This window comes from Colobus angolensis, unplaced genomic scaffold, assembly GCF_000951035.1.
Source record: "Colobus angolensis palliatus isolate OR3802 unplaced genomic scaffold, Cang.pa_1.0 Scaffold322, whole genome shotgun sequence".
Classification (NCBI taxonomy): domain Eukaryota; kingdom Metazoa; phylum Chordata; class Mammalia; order Primates; family Cercopithecidae; genus Colobus; species Colobus angolensis.
In genome coordinates, this window is record NW_012116511.1 from 2279866 (window position 1) to 2296348 (window position 16483).

The window sequence follows — 16483 nt, forward strand, 5'->3', positions numbered from 1 at the left end:
TCCTTCCTTCCTTCCTTCCTTCCTTCCTTCCTTCCTTCTTTCTTTCTCTGTACTTTTAGCAGAGACAAGGTTTCACCATGTTGGCCAGGCTGGTCTTGAACTCCTGACCTTGTGATCTGCTCACCTTAGCGTCCCAAAGTACTGGAATTACAGGCTTGAGCCACCGCGTCCGGCTTTAATCATCTTTTCTTTAGAAATTATCCAGTCTTTAGGATTTTAGCAATGCAGAATGGACTAATGCAAAAAGTAATTGCTTTTCTATATCCCTCTGTAGTCTGGCACCTGAGGTTTATATTTTCCAGATTTAGCCTACTAAGCAGAAGATGGATCAGGCCTATTACCTTTCTTATTTTAGATAAGCATTTTGCAAACTTTGGGGTGAACATAAGAAGTTCTGATAAAAATGTAAATATCTAAACCCAAGTCCAAAATTAATTCATTTAATCTAGGTAGGGAACCTTGACTGTGCATTGTCAGCATCGTTTGTGATTTGTACTCAGGTGAGCCATAGATTACTCTTTGAGAAACCATTCTATTCATATTGTATAAGGCCCCATTTGCTTTTTCCTCATTCTATCGCAATACCAACAGCTAATGAACTTTCTGTCCACTAAGCCCCCTAAGATTATACATATTAGTTCCTACAAAGTATTAGATGGTCAAGTTTTGGAGAACAAATCTCCAATAGAGAGTATATCACTATTAATTGCATCATAACAGATATATCATTCTAACCTTTGAAAATCTTTTCAGATCTTGGTTTCTTCTTACATATATGTACCGAATGAGCTTGCTGCCATAAATACATCTTATAAGTGGTCTCTCTAAATCTTCATTAATAAGAATTGCTCTTTCTTAATAAGGTACCTCCTATCTGAAGGGCCTACTGTGATATTCTCACAAAGCGGACATTTTTCTTCTTCTCTTCTTCATCTGTGCCTAATAATTTTGCTGTGTTTTCTTGCACATTATCCATGAGTAGCATTTAGTGATTTCTTTTTAATATTATTTCCACTAGTTTTCTCTGATAAGTTAGCAAACAGAAAAAAACTTAGAGAAGTCTCATTGTTCGTAGGTCACTTTCAAAAATATATGTGGGCGATGGTCAGGCAAGGTGGCTCATGCCTATAATTTCAGCACATTGAGAAGTCAAGTCAGGAGAATTGTTGGAGGCCCAGGAGTTCAAGACCAGCTTGGGCAACACTGCAAAACCCTGTCTCTTCAACAAAAGTACAGTAACTAACTGGGTGTGGTGGTGCATGCTGGTAGTCTCAGCCACTCAGAAGACTGAGGCATGAGAATTGCTTGAGTCTGGGAGGTGGAGGCTCCCGTGAGCCATAATTGCACCACTGCACCCCAGCTGGTTAAGAGAGCAAGACTGACTCTGTGTGTGTGTGTGTGTGTGTGTGTAGATACACACACACTCTCTGTTTGTATATATACATATACGGATGTATATATACACAGAGAGAGTGAGATAGTCAAGACCACAAAGAAAATAATTGTGAATCCCAAAAAGTAGAAGTTGCCTGAGACATAGTTTTTGATCACACAGAAATAAAACCTATATGTCTTAAAATATAGCTTACGTTCAAAATGAAGAAGAAAAAGTAATGATTTTAGAGCACATAGAACTGATGACAATGAGAGTTCTATAGAGGACATCTGAGAAAATCTTGCACAGATGGTGCTCTTCCTCACTGAGACTACGATTGGAGCAGGCACACTGCCCACAAGCTCTCAAACACTTCCTCAGCTCCCACACTTTTCAGTTACCCCTGCCGCCCCAGATGAGTTCCCTTTGGTAAGTACTTAAGACTGAACTGCAACTGAGGCAGGTACCAATGGAATTGATAATTGCCCAGCATGCTCTACAATACACAGATTAAATATGTAAGTGCTTTTAAAATGTCATCCAAAATAAGACTACATATTAACAATTCCATTAAGACATACCTTTCTCAGCTCAACTCTTTTTTATTCTACAGAAGCATCAACTAGAAGAAAACTGGCATCTCTAGTGTACACAACAATAGCAAAAATGTTTTAATCTCCATGACAACAGTGTTCGGACCCACATACAAATACTTTTAGAATCTATTTAAATGAGCCAATTCATAGTTTTTAAAAAGTAAATAAAAAGGACACTAATTTATTCAGCATTTCTGGCTTCTGCCCATCTTTTTTTTTTTTTTGCTTTTCCTTTTGAGCTCAACTGGAAGAAACAGGAGCTCTCCCATTGAAGACTAGAGAAATTTCAATGAACAGTAACTTAACTACGATAGAACACTTTTTTTAATGATCTGGTGATGTACTGTTATTTTAAAAGCTCTTGAGTAAAAAACCTCGATTTATAAAGATTTTTTTTTCAAATTTCTCCTAAAAGAACTCAATAAAAAGTAAAAGGGGAAATATAATAGATGGGATGATTGAAAAAACACAAAAGTTATGGCTATGAAAAAAGCTTAATGTCCAAAACAGAACTTGAATAAGTAGAGCTGTGCAAGTAGAAGTCAAGAGAAGGTCATACTATTTGTGCTTCCATTGTTCAGTTTGCTTTTACTCATATATCCTGGAATTGTTTTCTGAGCTTGTTTTAATGAGATTGCTTTATGCTGCTCTTTTGTGGTGGGGCATTTTGAAGGCAGCTAAATTTAGATAGTGTTCTCTAAAGATCCTCTTTTCAAGCTAAGATTAATGGAGGCCAGCGTTGTCCCGCTGCATCTTCTACCTCTGAACTTCTCAGTGATGGAGGTCTATGATGGGGGTCATAGACCTTTAACTGCACGGTGCATTTGAAAAACCACCATCGGTAGATAACAACTCGCTGGGCACAGAGAATGAAATTACTTTGGACCACATGAGAATATATTTAATGGCATATTTTGTTAATGAAAATCATCATCATATTTCCCACTTATATATTTACCATCTCCATTATTTTTATTTTTTGGTTCTAATCACATCTATCTTTTTCCAGAATGTCATTTATTTTTTTGTTTCTGAATCTTGAAAATTGTATTTTAAAAATATTTTTAACTGAATGTAAGAGAAGCAAAGAAGTAGTGAAATACAAAGTTAAATGTCACAGTCAAGGTAATCAAACTAAGTGAGGGTTCACAGAATACTCACTAAAATCATGATTAATTTATTGAATTCATTGCATTGATTGATTCGTTCTTTCAGCAAATATCCTCCCTATCCCAGATCCATTTTTCAAAAGCCTTCAGATTGACCCTTCTAACACAAACTTTGATTACATATTTTCTTTTTTTTTTTAAGTTGTGAACTTTAATAGTTGTGAACTTTATTTTATTTATTTATTTTTTTATTATACTTTAAGTTCTAGGGTACATGTGCATAACGTGCAGGTTTCTTACATATGTATACTTGTGCCATGTTGGTGTGCTGCACCCATCAACTCGGCAGCACTCATCAATTCATCATTTATATCAGGTATAACTCCCCAATGCAATCCCTCCCTCCCCCCTCCCCATGATAGGCCCCAGTGTGTGATGTTCCCCTTCCCGAGTACAAGTGATCTCATTGTTCAGTTCCCACCTATGAGTGAGAACATGCGGTGTTTGGTTTTCACGTATTTTCTTTTCCAAGAGCCACAGTGAACCTCCCCCACCTCATTCTACTTACTTCTATTTCCCTAGCAACTAACATTATATGGCTGGTAACCAATAGACAGTCAGTGTTTGTTGAATGTTTGAAATAAAGTCATTTAGTGTAAATGCTCCTCCTAACTGTGAAGGCTTTCCATTGACTTGCTCCACTCCAGCAAGCCTTATTTTATTTTTTCAAGTACTGACCAAAGAATATCCTCTACTTAGACAAGTTCTTAAAAGCCCCATGCTTATTCCATGTCATTGCTCTTACTTTCTTCCTTTATGGAATATATGGCTCTGTACACCTACAAATGCTATACATCTCTTCTCATTCATATTTAAATTAATATTCTGCTTATCAAAACTTTCTTATTTAAAAAAAATTTTTTTTTTGAAACAGGCTTTTGCTCTGTCACCCAGCCTGGAGCACAGTGGCATGATCTCAGCACACTGCAGCCTGGAACTCCTGGGCTCATGCAATTCTCCCACTTCAGCCTTTGGAGTAGGTGGGACTACAGGTGTGTACAGCCACACTCAGCTAATTTTGTTTCTTATTTTGTAGACACAAGGTATCGTGCTGCCCAGGCTGGTCTTGAACTTCTGAGCTCAAGCGATCCTCTTACTCTGGCCTCCGGAAGTGCTGGGATCACAGGTGTAAGCTACCATGTCCAGACTTATCAAACCTTTCATTTCATGACTTTCAGGTCATATTTCAGGATATGGAACTCTTTGTTTCAGTAATTGGAGGTAAACAAAATATTTACCACAAAAATATGATATAATCCTTATTCACTCATGAATGCATTACCCATTTATTCTCTCACTAATATTTATTCCTTCCAACAAATATTTATTAGGTGTCTGAAATGTACCACACAATGTGGAAGCACTAAAGAGGAAAAGATGATAAGAAAAACAGAAATAGATTTTGCCCTCTAAAAGCTTATAATAAAGAAGGAAAGGACATGAATCAACCCATTCAATGGGTCAGTAATTATAATTGCAATTATATTGAAACAATAGTACCCCTAATAAAGGGATGTGATCTAGTTGTTGGGTGGGGTGTGGTGGTCTAGGGAGACAGTCTGATGAGATTCCCCTAAGGAAGGAATATTTGAATTGCAGTTTGAAAATTCAGTAGGGTAAGTGGAGGTGAAGGAAATAGTAGGAAGACTCAGCGATAAGGGCTTTTTAAGGCAGTAAAAGGAACAGAACACGTTCAGAAAACCAAAAAAAGATAAAAAAATCCATTATGAATGAAACATAACTTGAAAAATTGAGGCAAAATCATGATGAGCAAGAATGGTAGAACATTTTTGGTCTTTTTTTGTAAAGGAACCATGGTAGGCCACCGTAAACTTTTGGATCACGTTTGGACCCAAACTTTTGGATAATCTGCCTAGGAGAGATTCTTGTTTCTTAGAGGAGGTAATGCTTAAGCTAAGTATTTTATAAGAAGTATAAATCAGCCAATAAGATAATAAAGAGATGCCTATTCCAGTCTCCATTCAAGCTCCTTGAGCATTTGTTTCTTATTGACTCTCCTGTTCCCCTTTGCCATTGAAAATGACCCTACATTTTGGACTCTGCTTACCTACTTGTAACCACCCACAGGTCTTCCATCTTAGGGTGAAATTCCTGGATATTAAAATATTTTCTGTCTCCTTTAAAAATATCTATGCAATTAATCTTTTATTTATTATATTTAACTTTTGTACTATGTGTCCGATACTTTGTTAAGCAGAAAGAAAGTACATAAATTGGATGCTGTTGCATTCCTTATGAAACTCCAAGTCAAGTGAAGGTAAATATGCTATAAATTCATGCTTTCATTCAACATATATTTACCAAATGGCTACTACGTATCAAATATTTGGATGAATAAAAAAGGAATTTCTTGGTCTTGTGGTGCTTTCCTCCAGGACAAACTGTGATATATTATGACAAGGTTTATCATGGACACAAGAACAAAACATTGTTAATATTGGAAGGATGGAAGGGTGTCCATTTTCATGAAAAGGCAACAATTTTGTTGGGTCTTAAAGGACGAAAAGGAGTTTGCCAAGCAAAATTGTGGAGGAAAGCCCTTCTAGACTGGGTGACAAACATATGAACCTGAGTTGGAATTGAAGAGAAATGAAAAGTTGCAGAATCTTTTATTTTTTTGGAAATTTACTCTAGTCTTAGGGTAAGCTGGATAACTGCTCAAAATAAAAGAAAGCTAGCAGCAAAAAGATGAGTTAGAAGTCAGTAGTGAAAGTGTAAGTGGAAAGTACTGAAGTTTTGTCTCTGAAGAGGTAAGAACAGTGCAGAAGGAGGGAAATGAGTGAAGTCATTCTGAGGTTTTTGGATCAAGCAGCAGGGATCATTAACTAAGATTAAGACTATCAACATGGAGTAGGTTTGGGAGTCAAGATGATAAATTTCTATCCCTTTTGCTGGCTTCCATTGTTTTGGTCACTCTTAAATGTTGGTACTCCCAGGACCTTCCTTTCATTTCTGTGGTACACAAGAAATTACAAACTGATGCCTACAAACAATAAAAACCAAGCAAAAATTAACAAAACATAAGTAAGCAAGAGAAAGAATACTTCTCAGAAGGACATCCTCTGAGAAGTATGAGTTGTACATCCCCAACATCAAATGTTTTGACCCTTGCCTCGTGGGATCTAGGCATTGAATTCATAGTCAACAGGGAAGACAGATGTGGTAAAGTGTTCAGGTCCTTATGCTAGATTAAAAAAAAATCTTATGTTTGCCTAGCAGCTTCTCTATATACTAACTGGTGGCTGAAACTAACTCCTGTAACCACTCCATCTGAAACATGGGACAATAAAACCTTTTTTATAAGGTTGTGGTGAGATCATATAAAATAATTCATACAAACAGTGTCTAGCACTCTAAGGATCTCATAAAACATCAGTTATACATAAAAAGAATAAATACTGTATACTATGAACAATTTTAACTAGTTTCTACTGACCATTTCATCTTCACAATCAGTCAGGGAGGTAGATACTCTTATTATTATTATTAATATCATTATATTCCTCGTTACAGATAAGGGGACTGAGGCACTGAGAGTTTAAATGGCTTAACTAAAGCTAAATATCTTGTAAGTGGTGAAGTTGTAATTAAAATACAGGCAGCCTGGCTAAAAAGTCAGAAATATTAATCCCAGCACAGATATATGGAAAGTAAACAATATACTCCCAAATGACCAGTGGGTCAAAGAAGAAATCCAAAGAGAAATCAAAAGTGTCTTGAGACAAATGAAAATAACAATAACAATACAACATACCAAAACTTCTGGGATGCAGCAAAAGACGTTCTAAGAGGGAAGTTTACATTGATAAATGCCTATATTTTAAAAAAATCTCAAATGAACAACTTAACTTTATATCTCAAGAAAATAGGGGAAAAAAACTAAGACAAAGATAGAAAAGGGAAGGGAATAATAAACATTAGAGCATAAATAAATAAAATAGTGACTAGAAAGAGAATAGAAAAGATCAATATAACTAAGAGTTATTTTTTTAAAGATAAACAAAATTGACAAACCTGCAGCCAAATCAAGAAAAAAGGAATGAGGATTCAACTAAATAAAATTATAAATTAATGAGGAGACATTGCAACAGAAATAAAAAAGCATCATAGAGACTGCTATGAACAATTATATGCCAAAATATACAATAACCTACAACAAATTGATAAAGGCTAGACACATAGAATCTACCAAGACTGAGTGATGAAGAAATAGAAAATCCAAACAAATTTGGGTAATGAGTACCCAATAATGAGTAAGGAGAATAAATCAGAAATAAAAAAAATCTCCCAATAAAGAAAAATCTAAGACAGACACTTGGAGGAAACACTTCCAATCTCATTATATGAGGTCACTGTTATACAATGCTAACCCAGATAAAGACACCACAAATAAAGAAAATTACAGGCCAATATCTCTGAAGAACATAGATATAAAAATCCTCAAAAAAATACTAGCAAATCAAATTCAACAGCATATCAAAAGGAACATTCACCATGATTAAGAGGTATTTATCCTTGGAATAAATAGATAATTCAACATACATGAGTCAATAAATGTGATATAGAATTCTCACTTATGCTTGGTTTCACTTTCCATGGTTTCAGTTACCTGTACTCAATCATGGTCTGAAAATATTAAATGGAAAATTTCAGAAAAACAATTCATAAGTTTTGAATTGTGCATTTTAAGTAGCAGGATGAAATCTTACACTGTCCTGTTTCCTCCCACCCAGAACATGAACCATTCCTTTTTCCAGGGTATCCAAACTATATCACAACTGACCTGTTGGACATTGACATCATACACACTTGGCATCCAAACATCAACATTCTCATAGCTCAATAATCAAGGGTCGTTCAAAGCAAATGGTCTTCCTTCTGATGTATCATCAGAAAGTCAATAGTAACCTAATTTTGTGTAGATTAATGCCTACATAAATGCCTGTGTCGTTCACCATATTTCATCTCATCATGGTGACCTTTTATCACACACATCATCACAAGAAGAAAGATGAGTCTAATACAATAGAATATTTTGAGAGGGAGTGAGAGAGACGACATTCACATAACTCTTATTATAGTATATTGTTATAATTACTCTATAGTTGTTAATCTCTTGCTGTGCCTAACATAAATTAAACTTTTTCATAGGTATATACATAGAATAAAAAGCATACGATATGTAGGTTTCAGTACAATCTGCAGTTTCCGACATCCTCTGGGGGTCCTGGAATGTATCCCCCATGCATAAACGGGGACTATCTTCACAGAATAATGGATAAAAATCATATTATCATCTCAGATGCAGAAAAAGCATTTCTCAAAATTCAACATCCTGTCATGATAAAAGCTCCCAACAAATTAGGTATAGAAAGAATGTATCTGAACATAATAAAGGACATGTATGACAAGTTCACAGCTGATATCATACTGAACAGTGAAAAGTTGAAAGCTTTTCTGAGATTAGGAATAAGATAAGGGTGTTGTATTGGTCTGTTTTCACACTGCTATAAAGAACTGCCTGAAAGTGTGTGATTTGTAAAGGAAAAAGGTTTACCTGAATCACAGTTCAGCACGGCTGGGGAGACCTCAGGAAGCTTACAACTGTGTCAGAAGGCCAAGGGGAAGCAAGGCACCTTCTTCACAAGGTGGAAGGAAGAAGCGCCAAGCGAAGGGGGAAGAGCCCCTTACAAAACTATCAGAGCTCACGAGAACTCACTATCACAAGAACAGCATCAGGGAAACTGCCCTCCATGATTCAATTACCTTCACCTGGTTTCCTTTGACATGTGGGGATTATGGGGATGATGCGGGTTACAATTGAAGATGAGATTTCGGTGGGGACATAAAGCCTAACCTTATCAGGTGTCCACTCTTACCACTCCCAATCAATGTAGTACTATGAGTCCTAGCCAGAGCAATTAAGCAAGAAAAAGAAATAACATTCATCTGAATTGGAAAGGAAGAAGGTAAATTGTCTGTTTGCAGATGACATGATGTTATATGTAGGAAACCCTAAACTCCATCTAAAGTGCTATTAGAAACTAACAAAGAAATTCAATAAAGTTGCAAGATATGAAATCAACATATGAAAATCAGTTGTGCATTTATACTAACAACAAATTATCCAAAAAAGAATTAAGTACCCAAAGGATTATAAATCATGCTACTATAAAGACACACGTACATATATGTTTACTGTGGCACTATTCACAATAGCAAAGACTTGGAACCAACCCAAATGTCCATCAATAATAGACTGGAAAAAAATCAATTAAAAAAATGTGGCACATATACACCATGGAATACTATGCAGCCATAAAAAGATGAGGGACATGGATGAAGCTGGAAACCATTATTCTCAGCAAAATATCACAAGGACAGAAAACCAAACAATGTATGTTCTCACTCATAAGTGGGAGTTGAACAATGAGAACACATGGACACAGGGAGGGAAACATCACACATCGGGGTCTGTTGGGGGGTGCAGGGCTGGGGGAGGGATAGCGTTAGGAGAAATACCTAATGTAAATCATGAGTTGATGGGTGCAGCAAACCAACATGGTACATGTATACCTATGTAATAAACCTGCACGTTGTGCACATGTACCCTAGAACTCAAAGTATAATATTAAGAAGAAACCAAAGCAATAGCATCAAAAATAATGAAATACTCACTTACAAATAAATTTAACCAAGGAGGTGAAAGATCTGTACACTGAAAACTATAAGACATTGAAGAAAGAAATGGAAGAAGACACAAATAAATGGAAAGATTTTCTGTGTTCATTAATTGGAAGAACTAATATTGTTAAAATATCTGCATTACCCATAATGATCTACAGAGTCAATGCAGTCACTCAAAATTTCAATGGCATTTTTTTAGAAAATGTAGAAAAAATGGCCAGGTGTAGTGGCTTATGCCTGTAAGCCCAGCACTTTGGAGGCTGAGGTGAGTGGATCACCTGAAGTCAAGAGTTCGAGAACAACCTGGCCAACATAGTGAAACCCCATCTCTACTAAGAAATAAAAAAAAAAAAAAAAAAATTAGCTGGACATGGTGGTGTGCACCTGTAATCTCAGCTACTTAGGAGGCTGAGGCACGAGAATCACTTGGACCCAGGAGGCAGAGGTTGCAGTGAGGTGAGATTGCACCATTGCACTCCAACTTGAGTGAAAACAGGGAAATTCCACCTCAAAAAATAAAAAAAAGAAAAGAAAAGAAAAGAAAGAAAGAAAGAAAAGAAAATGTGGAAAAAACAGTTCTAAAAATAGAATAAGAATTTTAATAATTAAAATTCAAATGAAATCACAAATGACCCAAAATATCCAATGCAATCTTAAGAAAGAAGGACAAAGCCAGAAGCATAATGGGTCATGATTTCAAACTATATACAAAGCCATGGTAATCAAAACAGTGTGGTAGTGCTATAAAAACAGACATATAGACCAAAGAAATGGAATAACCTGGAAGTAAACCCACAAATATATGGCCAACTAATCTTTGACTAGGCCACGAAAACTACACAATGGGGAACAAATAGTCTTTTCAATAAACTGTATTGGGGAAACTAGATACCCACATGCAAAAGAATGATTTTGGATGTTTATCTTATTCCATATACAAAAATCAACTGAAAATGGGTTCAAGACTGAAATGTATGATCTGAAACCATAAAGCTTCTAAAATAAATACAAAGAAAAACCTCCTTGCCTTGGTGATGATTTTTGGGGTATGACACCCAAAGCACGGGCAACAAAAGCAAAAACAAAGAAGTGTAACTGCATCTAACTAAAAACTTCTGCAGCAAAGGATACAGTCAACAAAATAAATAAGCAAGTTGTGGTATGCAATAATATATTGGCAAACTATATCTATGATCAGGAGTTAATATTCAAAATATATACAGAATTCATACAACTCAGTAGCAGGAAAACACAAAATAAGGCTATTTTAAAATGGACAAAGAACCTAAACATACCTAAAAAATAGACATGTTTCCAAAAAGAGACATACAAATGGCCAACAGGTATATTAAAAAGCGTTCAACATCATTAATCATCAGGGAACTACAAATCAAAACCACAGTGAGATATCACCTCATACCTATTAGGGTGGCTACTACATGAAAGATAAAAGATAACACATATTGGAGAGGAAACAGAGAAGAAGAAACCCTTCTACACTTTTGGTGGGAATGTAAATAGGCATAGCCACTGTGGAAAACACCATAGAGCATAGAGATTCTTCAAAAAATAAAAATAGTACTACTATATGACCCAGCAATCCCATTTCTAGCTATATATTTTAAAAGGTGATATTAGTATCTCAAGGAGATATCTGCATCCACGTGTTCACAGCAGCATCATTCACAACAGTCAAGATAAATAAATGGCCTAAGTATCCATCAGTGAATGAATGGATAAAATAAATATGGTATACACACATACACAGACACACACACACACACACACACACACACACACAGAGACAGGGAGAGAGGGAGATAGAGGAATATTATTGAGCCATAAAAGAGAAAGAAATCCTGCTATTTGCAATGACATGGATGAGCCTGGAGGGCATTGTGCTAGGTGAAATAAGTCTCACACCGAAAAACAAATACAGTATGATCTAACTTACATGTGGAACCTAAAAAAGTTGAACTCATAGAAGCAGAGAGTAGAATGGTGGAATGAATGGCGGTTGCCAGGAATTGGGGTAAATGAGAGGTTTAGGTCAAAGGGTACACACTTTCAGTTATAAGATGAATAAGTTCTAGGGAACTAGTGTACAGAATAGTGACCATAGTTAATAATATTGTATTGTTTACTTGAAATTTTCCAAACATAGATCTAAATGTCCTCCATGCATAAACAAACACGCACACACAGAGTGATAAGTATGTGAGGTGATACACATATTAATTAATTTGGTTGTGGTAATCATTTCACAATGGATATGTATTTTAAATCATCATGCATATCTAGAATATATACAATTTTTACTTGTCAATTATACCTGTATAAACCTAGAAAAAATAGAAATCTTAACTCCAGGACTAGATATGTTCTTGCCTGATCCTGGAAGTGGTCACCTAGAGCTCACCCTCTCATGTCTGGCCTCGCTAAGGACCATTTTCCTATACCATTCATGTTCCATATCAATTTCTCCTTTTTTTTTTAGGGTGTACAGTGAAATTTAGAACTTAATCACTTGCTCTGTTACGCTTCTCTGTAATATATGTAAGTCTTGTCTGGAGCATAAACTCTTCAGGCAGGAATTCTATCCCATATCTGGTATTCTGTTTAGTAACAGTTCAAGGTCTGAGTATCAGTAAGTTTTCAGTAAACACTTGTTGAGTGATGGATTCTGAGGCTCTAAGGCATCACTAGTGGAAGAAACTACTGGAGATAATTTGCATAAGGCCCGATCACTCTTACTGAAGATTTCTCATTAGCAAAAGTGCAGTCAATGACCCAGAGCTCCACTTGTGAGAATATTGCTGCAGGCCTCACAACAGAAGAGGCATAACCCTTGCAATGTGTGATGAAGAATGACTAAGTCTTGTTCTCTTGACTGTTGCTGTGAAGACTACATTTACAGTAAAAATAGGGGCATATTTTAAGTGCTATTTTGTATAATAAAAAGTTGTGAGAGTTTTTTTTTTCCTTCTATTATTCAAGGTTAGGATAATGACAAAGAATATTTATGGACTTTGATACTTATACAGAAAAGAAGGTTTGGTGCATTTAAAGCAGTTGGAGAAAAATATAATGAACAATTATTACATTTAAGACAAAAGAATATAGATAAATTAAAAGAATAAGAACAGATTTTACAGTTATAGTCCCAGTGGAAAGTAAGAGTTTAAAAGTAACAATTCTGTAATGTAATTTTTATTTGTTTAAATTGTTTAAAAACTGAAGTCACAAAGAAATGCTTGAAAGCCAAATAAAATTAGTCAGAGAAAAGAGTAAAAGTGGATCTCAGAAAAAATAATTTTTAAGAAGATTATTTGAAAGACTATGACTAGATATGCTCTTGCCTGATCTGACAAGCTGTGACCCAGAGTTCACTCTTTGATATGTACTATTATCCTGTATCATTCACGTCCTGTAACGATTTCTCCTTTTCTCAGTTCATTTCTCAGATATTTATGTTTTTTAACTTAAGAACTATTTTATTGGCAACATTTGCCTTGTTGTGACTTCTGAAGAAAAAAGTGGTAGTTGTAAAAACAATGTAACCTTAATTTCATTCATTCATTCATTCATTCATTCATTCATTCTTTCATTCAGATAGTCAACATTAAGATATTTACTAGGCATTATGCAAAAGAATTTTCAACAATGTGGAAGTGAATGAAGACCATTTACTGCCTGAAAAGTGCTAGAAATGGCCACTGCAAAGTGTGATGAGAACTACAATAAACACTCAAAGTCCTTTGGGAAATCATTTATTTACTTATTTTTAAAACAATTTCACAGAACTTCTATTTACCTGTATCCTTTATGATAAATTTCTTTTGTTTGAAGAATTTATGAATACCTTGTAAGCTACGGAGACAGGTTAGTTATATTTAAGACAAAAATGGTCCAATTGCTAAAATCTGTCTTACTTATAAGTAATTGCCATTCTTTGTTCCTCTTTGGGAGGAAGGTGTTTCTTGTCCCCCCCCCCCCCTTTTTTTTTTTTTGCAGAGATCCAGAAAAGGCCTCATAGAGATACGGGCATTTGAACTGTTACTTAAGAATAGGTAGCACTTAAACTGACAGGACTAGCGGAGAGCATCCTAGAATCACAGGAACAGAAAAGCGAAGGCGTCAGAAAGTGTGTGTGTACATGTAGAGAAACCGTGGGCGTTTTAAAAGGAAGTTGAGATGCACTCTGTGATGTGAAAGCCAGTGAAGATAACAGGGAAATATTGAAAGATTTTCATAAGGAATTTATGTCATTAGACTTCTATTTCAGGAAGATTAATATGATAGTGATGTAGAATAATCGGAGGGAGAAGAGACTGTGAGTAGAGAAATCAGTTAAGGGATCATATCAGTCAGGACAGGCTAGGATGCTGTATAACTGCAGACTCCAAAGTCTCTGTGGATTAAACTAACAAAGATAGCAAGGACATGTATTTCTTGCTGCTGCTCCGTGTACATTTTGGGCCCATGTGTGAAGGGTGAGGGGAACTGAGCTATACTACACTCAGGCATCCATCTGGAAGATCATCTGTCTCTATAGCATGGTGAATTATGCACTGGCTTGTAAAACTCGTACTCAGTCTAGGAGTAACGCATGTCAGTTCTGTTCACATTTCATTGACTGTGTCTATGCCTAATTTCAGGGGTGAGCAAATGTAATCCTACTATATGCCCAAAAGGAGAATAACTGGAATATCTGTGAATGTTTCAATCCCCTCAAGAGGCGGTTGCAATAGTCAATGAGGGTGTAAGCAGTAGGAATGAAAAGAAATATGAAAATAAAAGAAATAGTTTAGAAATAGAGGCCGCAGCAACCAGCACACCCGGGCACTTCCCTTGCGGCAGTCGCGCCTAGCAAATGCAGTGCGGCCATGCACGCCAGAGTGGCTATAGCTGCCGGGCGCGGCGCCGCCCTGTGCGGGCTGTGGGCTGCTGACTGCGCCCCCGCTGCCGGCCGGCCCAGCAGGGCTGTGGGCTCCACGGCGCCCCGGCTCTGCAACGCTGCGGCGGGCAGCTTGGGATAACGCAGCCGTGCGCAGAGATCGCCTCCGCAGGATGAGGGAGTGGTGGGTCCAGGTGGGTCCGGGTGGGGCTGTGGGCGGTGCTTCTGCTTGCTGCGTACCCGCACATCCCGCCCCCTCAGCTCTCACCTGATCTTCAATCATGGAAGTCTTCAGGCAAGTTTTTCACTTACAAGGTACTGCTTATCTCCTACCAAGACTCTGTGGGTGTGGATGGAAGTCAGGAGATAGTTGTGGTTTTACACGTTTTCCAACATCCAGCTACGATTGGTACAAGATTTGGGAAGGTCTGACCTTGAGGTTTCATCGAGTGATTGCCCTTGATTTCTTAGGCGTTGGCTTCAGTGACAAACCGAGACCACATCACAAGTCCATATTTGAGCAGGTCAGCATCGTGGAAGCACTTTCGCGGCATCTGGGGCTCCAGAACCTCAGGATCAAGTCTCATGACTATGGAGATAATTGTTGCTCAGGAGCTTCTCTACAGGTACAAGCAGAATCGATCCGGTCAGCATACCATATAGAGTCTGTCTGTCAAATGGAGGTATCTTCCCTGAGACTCACCGTCCTCTCCTTCTTCAAAAGCTACTCAAAGATGGAGGTGTGCTATCACCCATCCTCACACAACTGATGAACTTCTTTGTATTCTCTCGAGGTCTCACCACAGTCTTTGGGCTGTATACTTGGCCCTCTGAGAGTGAGCTGTGGGACATGTGGGCAGGGATCCGCAACAATGACGGGAAGTTAGCCATTGATGGTCTCTTACAGTACATCAATCAGAGGAAGAAGTTCAGAAAGCGCTGGGTGGGAGCTCTTGCCTCTGTAACTATCCCTATTCATTTTATCTATGGGCCACTGGATCCTGTAAATCTCTATCCAGAGTTTTTGGAGCTGTACGGGAAAACGTTGCCGTGGTCCACAGTGTCGATTCTGAATGACCACCACATAAGCCACTACCCACAGATAGAGGATGCCATTGGCTCCTTGAATGCATATATGGGCTTCATCAACTCCCTCTGAGCTGGAATGAGTAGCTTCCCTGTATTACCTCCTCTACTCCCTTATCTGTTGTGTATTCCACTTAGGAAGAATGCCCAAAAGAGGTCCTGGCCATCAAACACTATTCTCTCACAAAGTCCACTTTACTCAAATTGGTGAACAGTGTATAGGCAGAAGCCAGCAGGAGCTCTGACTAAGGTTGACATAATCCACCTCCCATTACTTTGACAACTGATCGAATGTGTGGACTTGGCTTTGTTTTTGTGTTATTAGAAAATTCTGATGAGCATTACTATTCACTGATTCAGAAAGACGTTCTTTTGTATGGAAGCCTTTTTTAACACTTTGGACTTCTCTGAAATACTTAGAAGTGCTCATTTCTGGCCCAGCCCCAGTAGGAATTCCACAGTAAGAATAAGGAGAAGAGGACCTCCTTCCCTCTCCTTGAATGACTTTACGGGCACATGCTTTTTAAAAGTTCTTTAAGCAACACAGAGCTGAGTCCTCTTTGGCATACCTTCGGATTTAGTTTCATCAGCTGTTTTTAGTTATAAACATTTTGTTAAAATAGATATTAGTTTAAATAATATAGTATTCTAA

The 16483-nt window shown here is 37.2% G+C and overlaps 1 protein-coding gene and 1 pseudogene across 2 annotated transcripts in view; one reads left to right on the top strand and one right to left on the bottom strand.

The window, feature by feature from the left end:
* LAMA2 (laminin, alpha 2) overlaps window positions 1-16483 on the bottom strand; it is a 613484-nt gene that overhangs the window by 557646 nt on the left and 39355 nt on the right. The gene's annotated exons all lie outside the window — the stretch shown is intronic.
* Window positions 1685-16222, top strand: LOC105518609 (annotated as a pseudogene). Its single transcript, XR_001002857.1, has 3 exons — window positions 1685-1804; window positions 14757-15040; window positions 15083-16222. The product of XR_001002857.1 is annotated as a mesoderm-specific transcript homolog protein-like (transcript).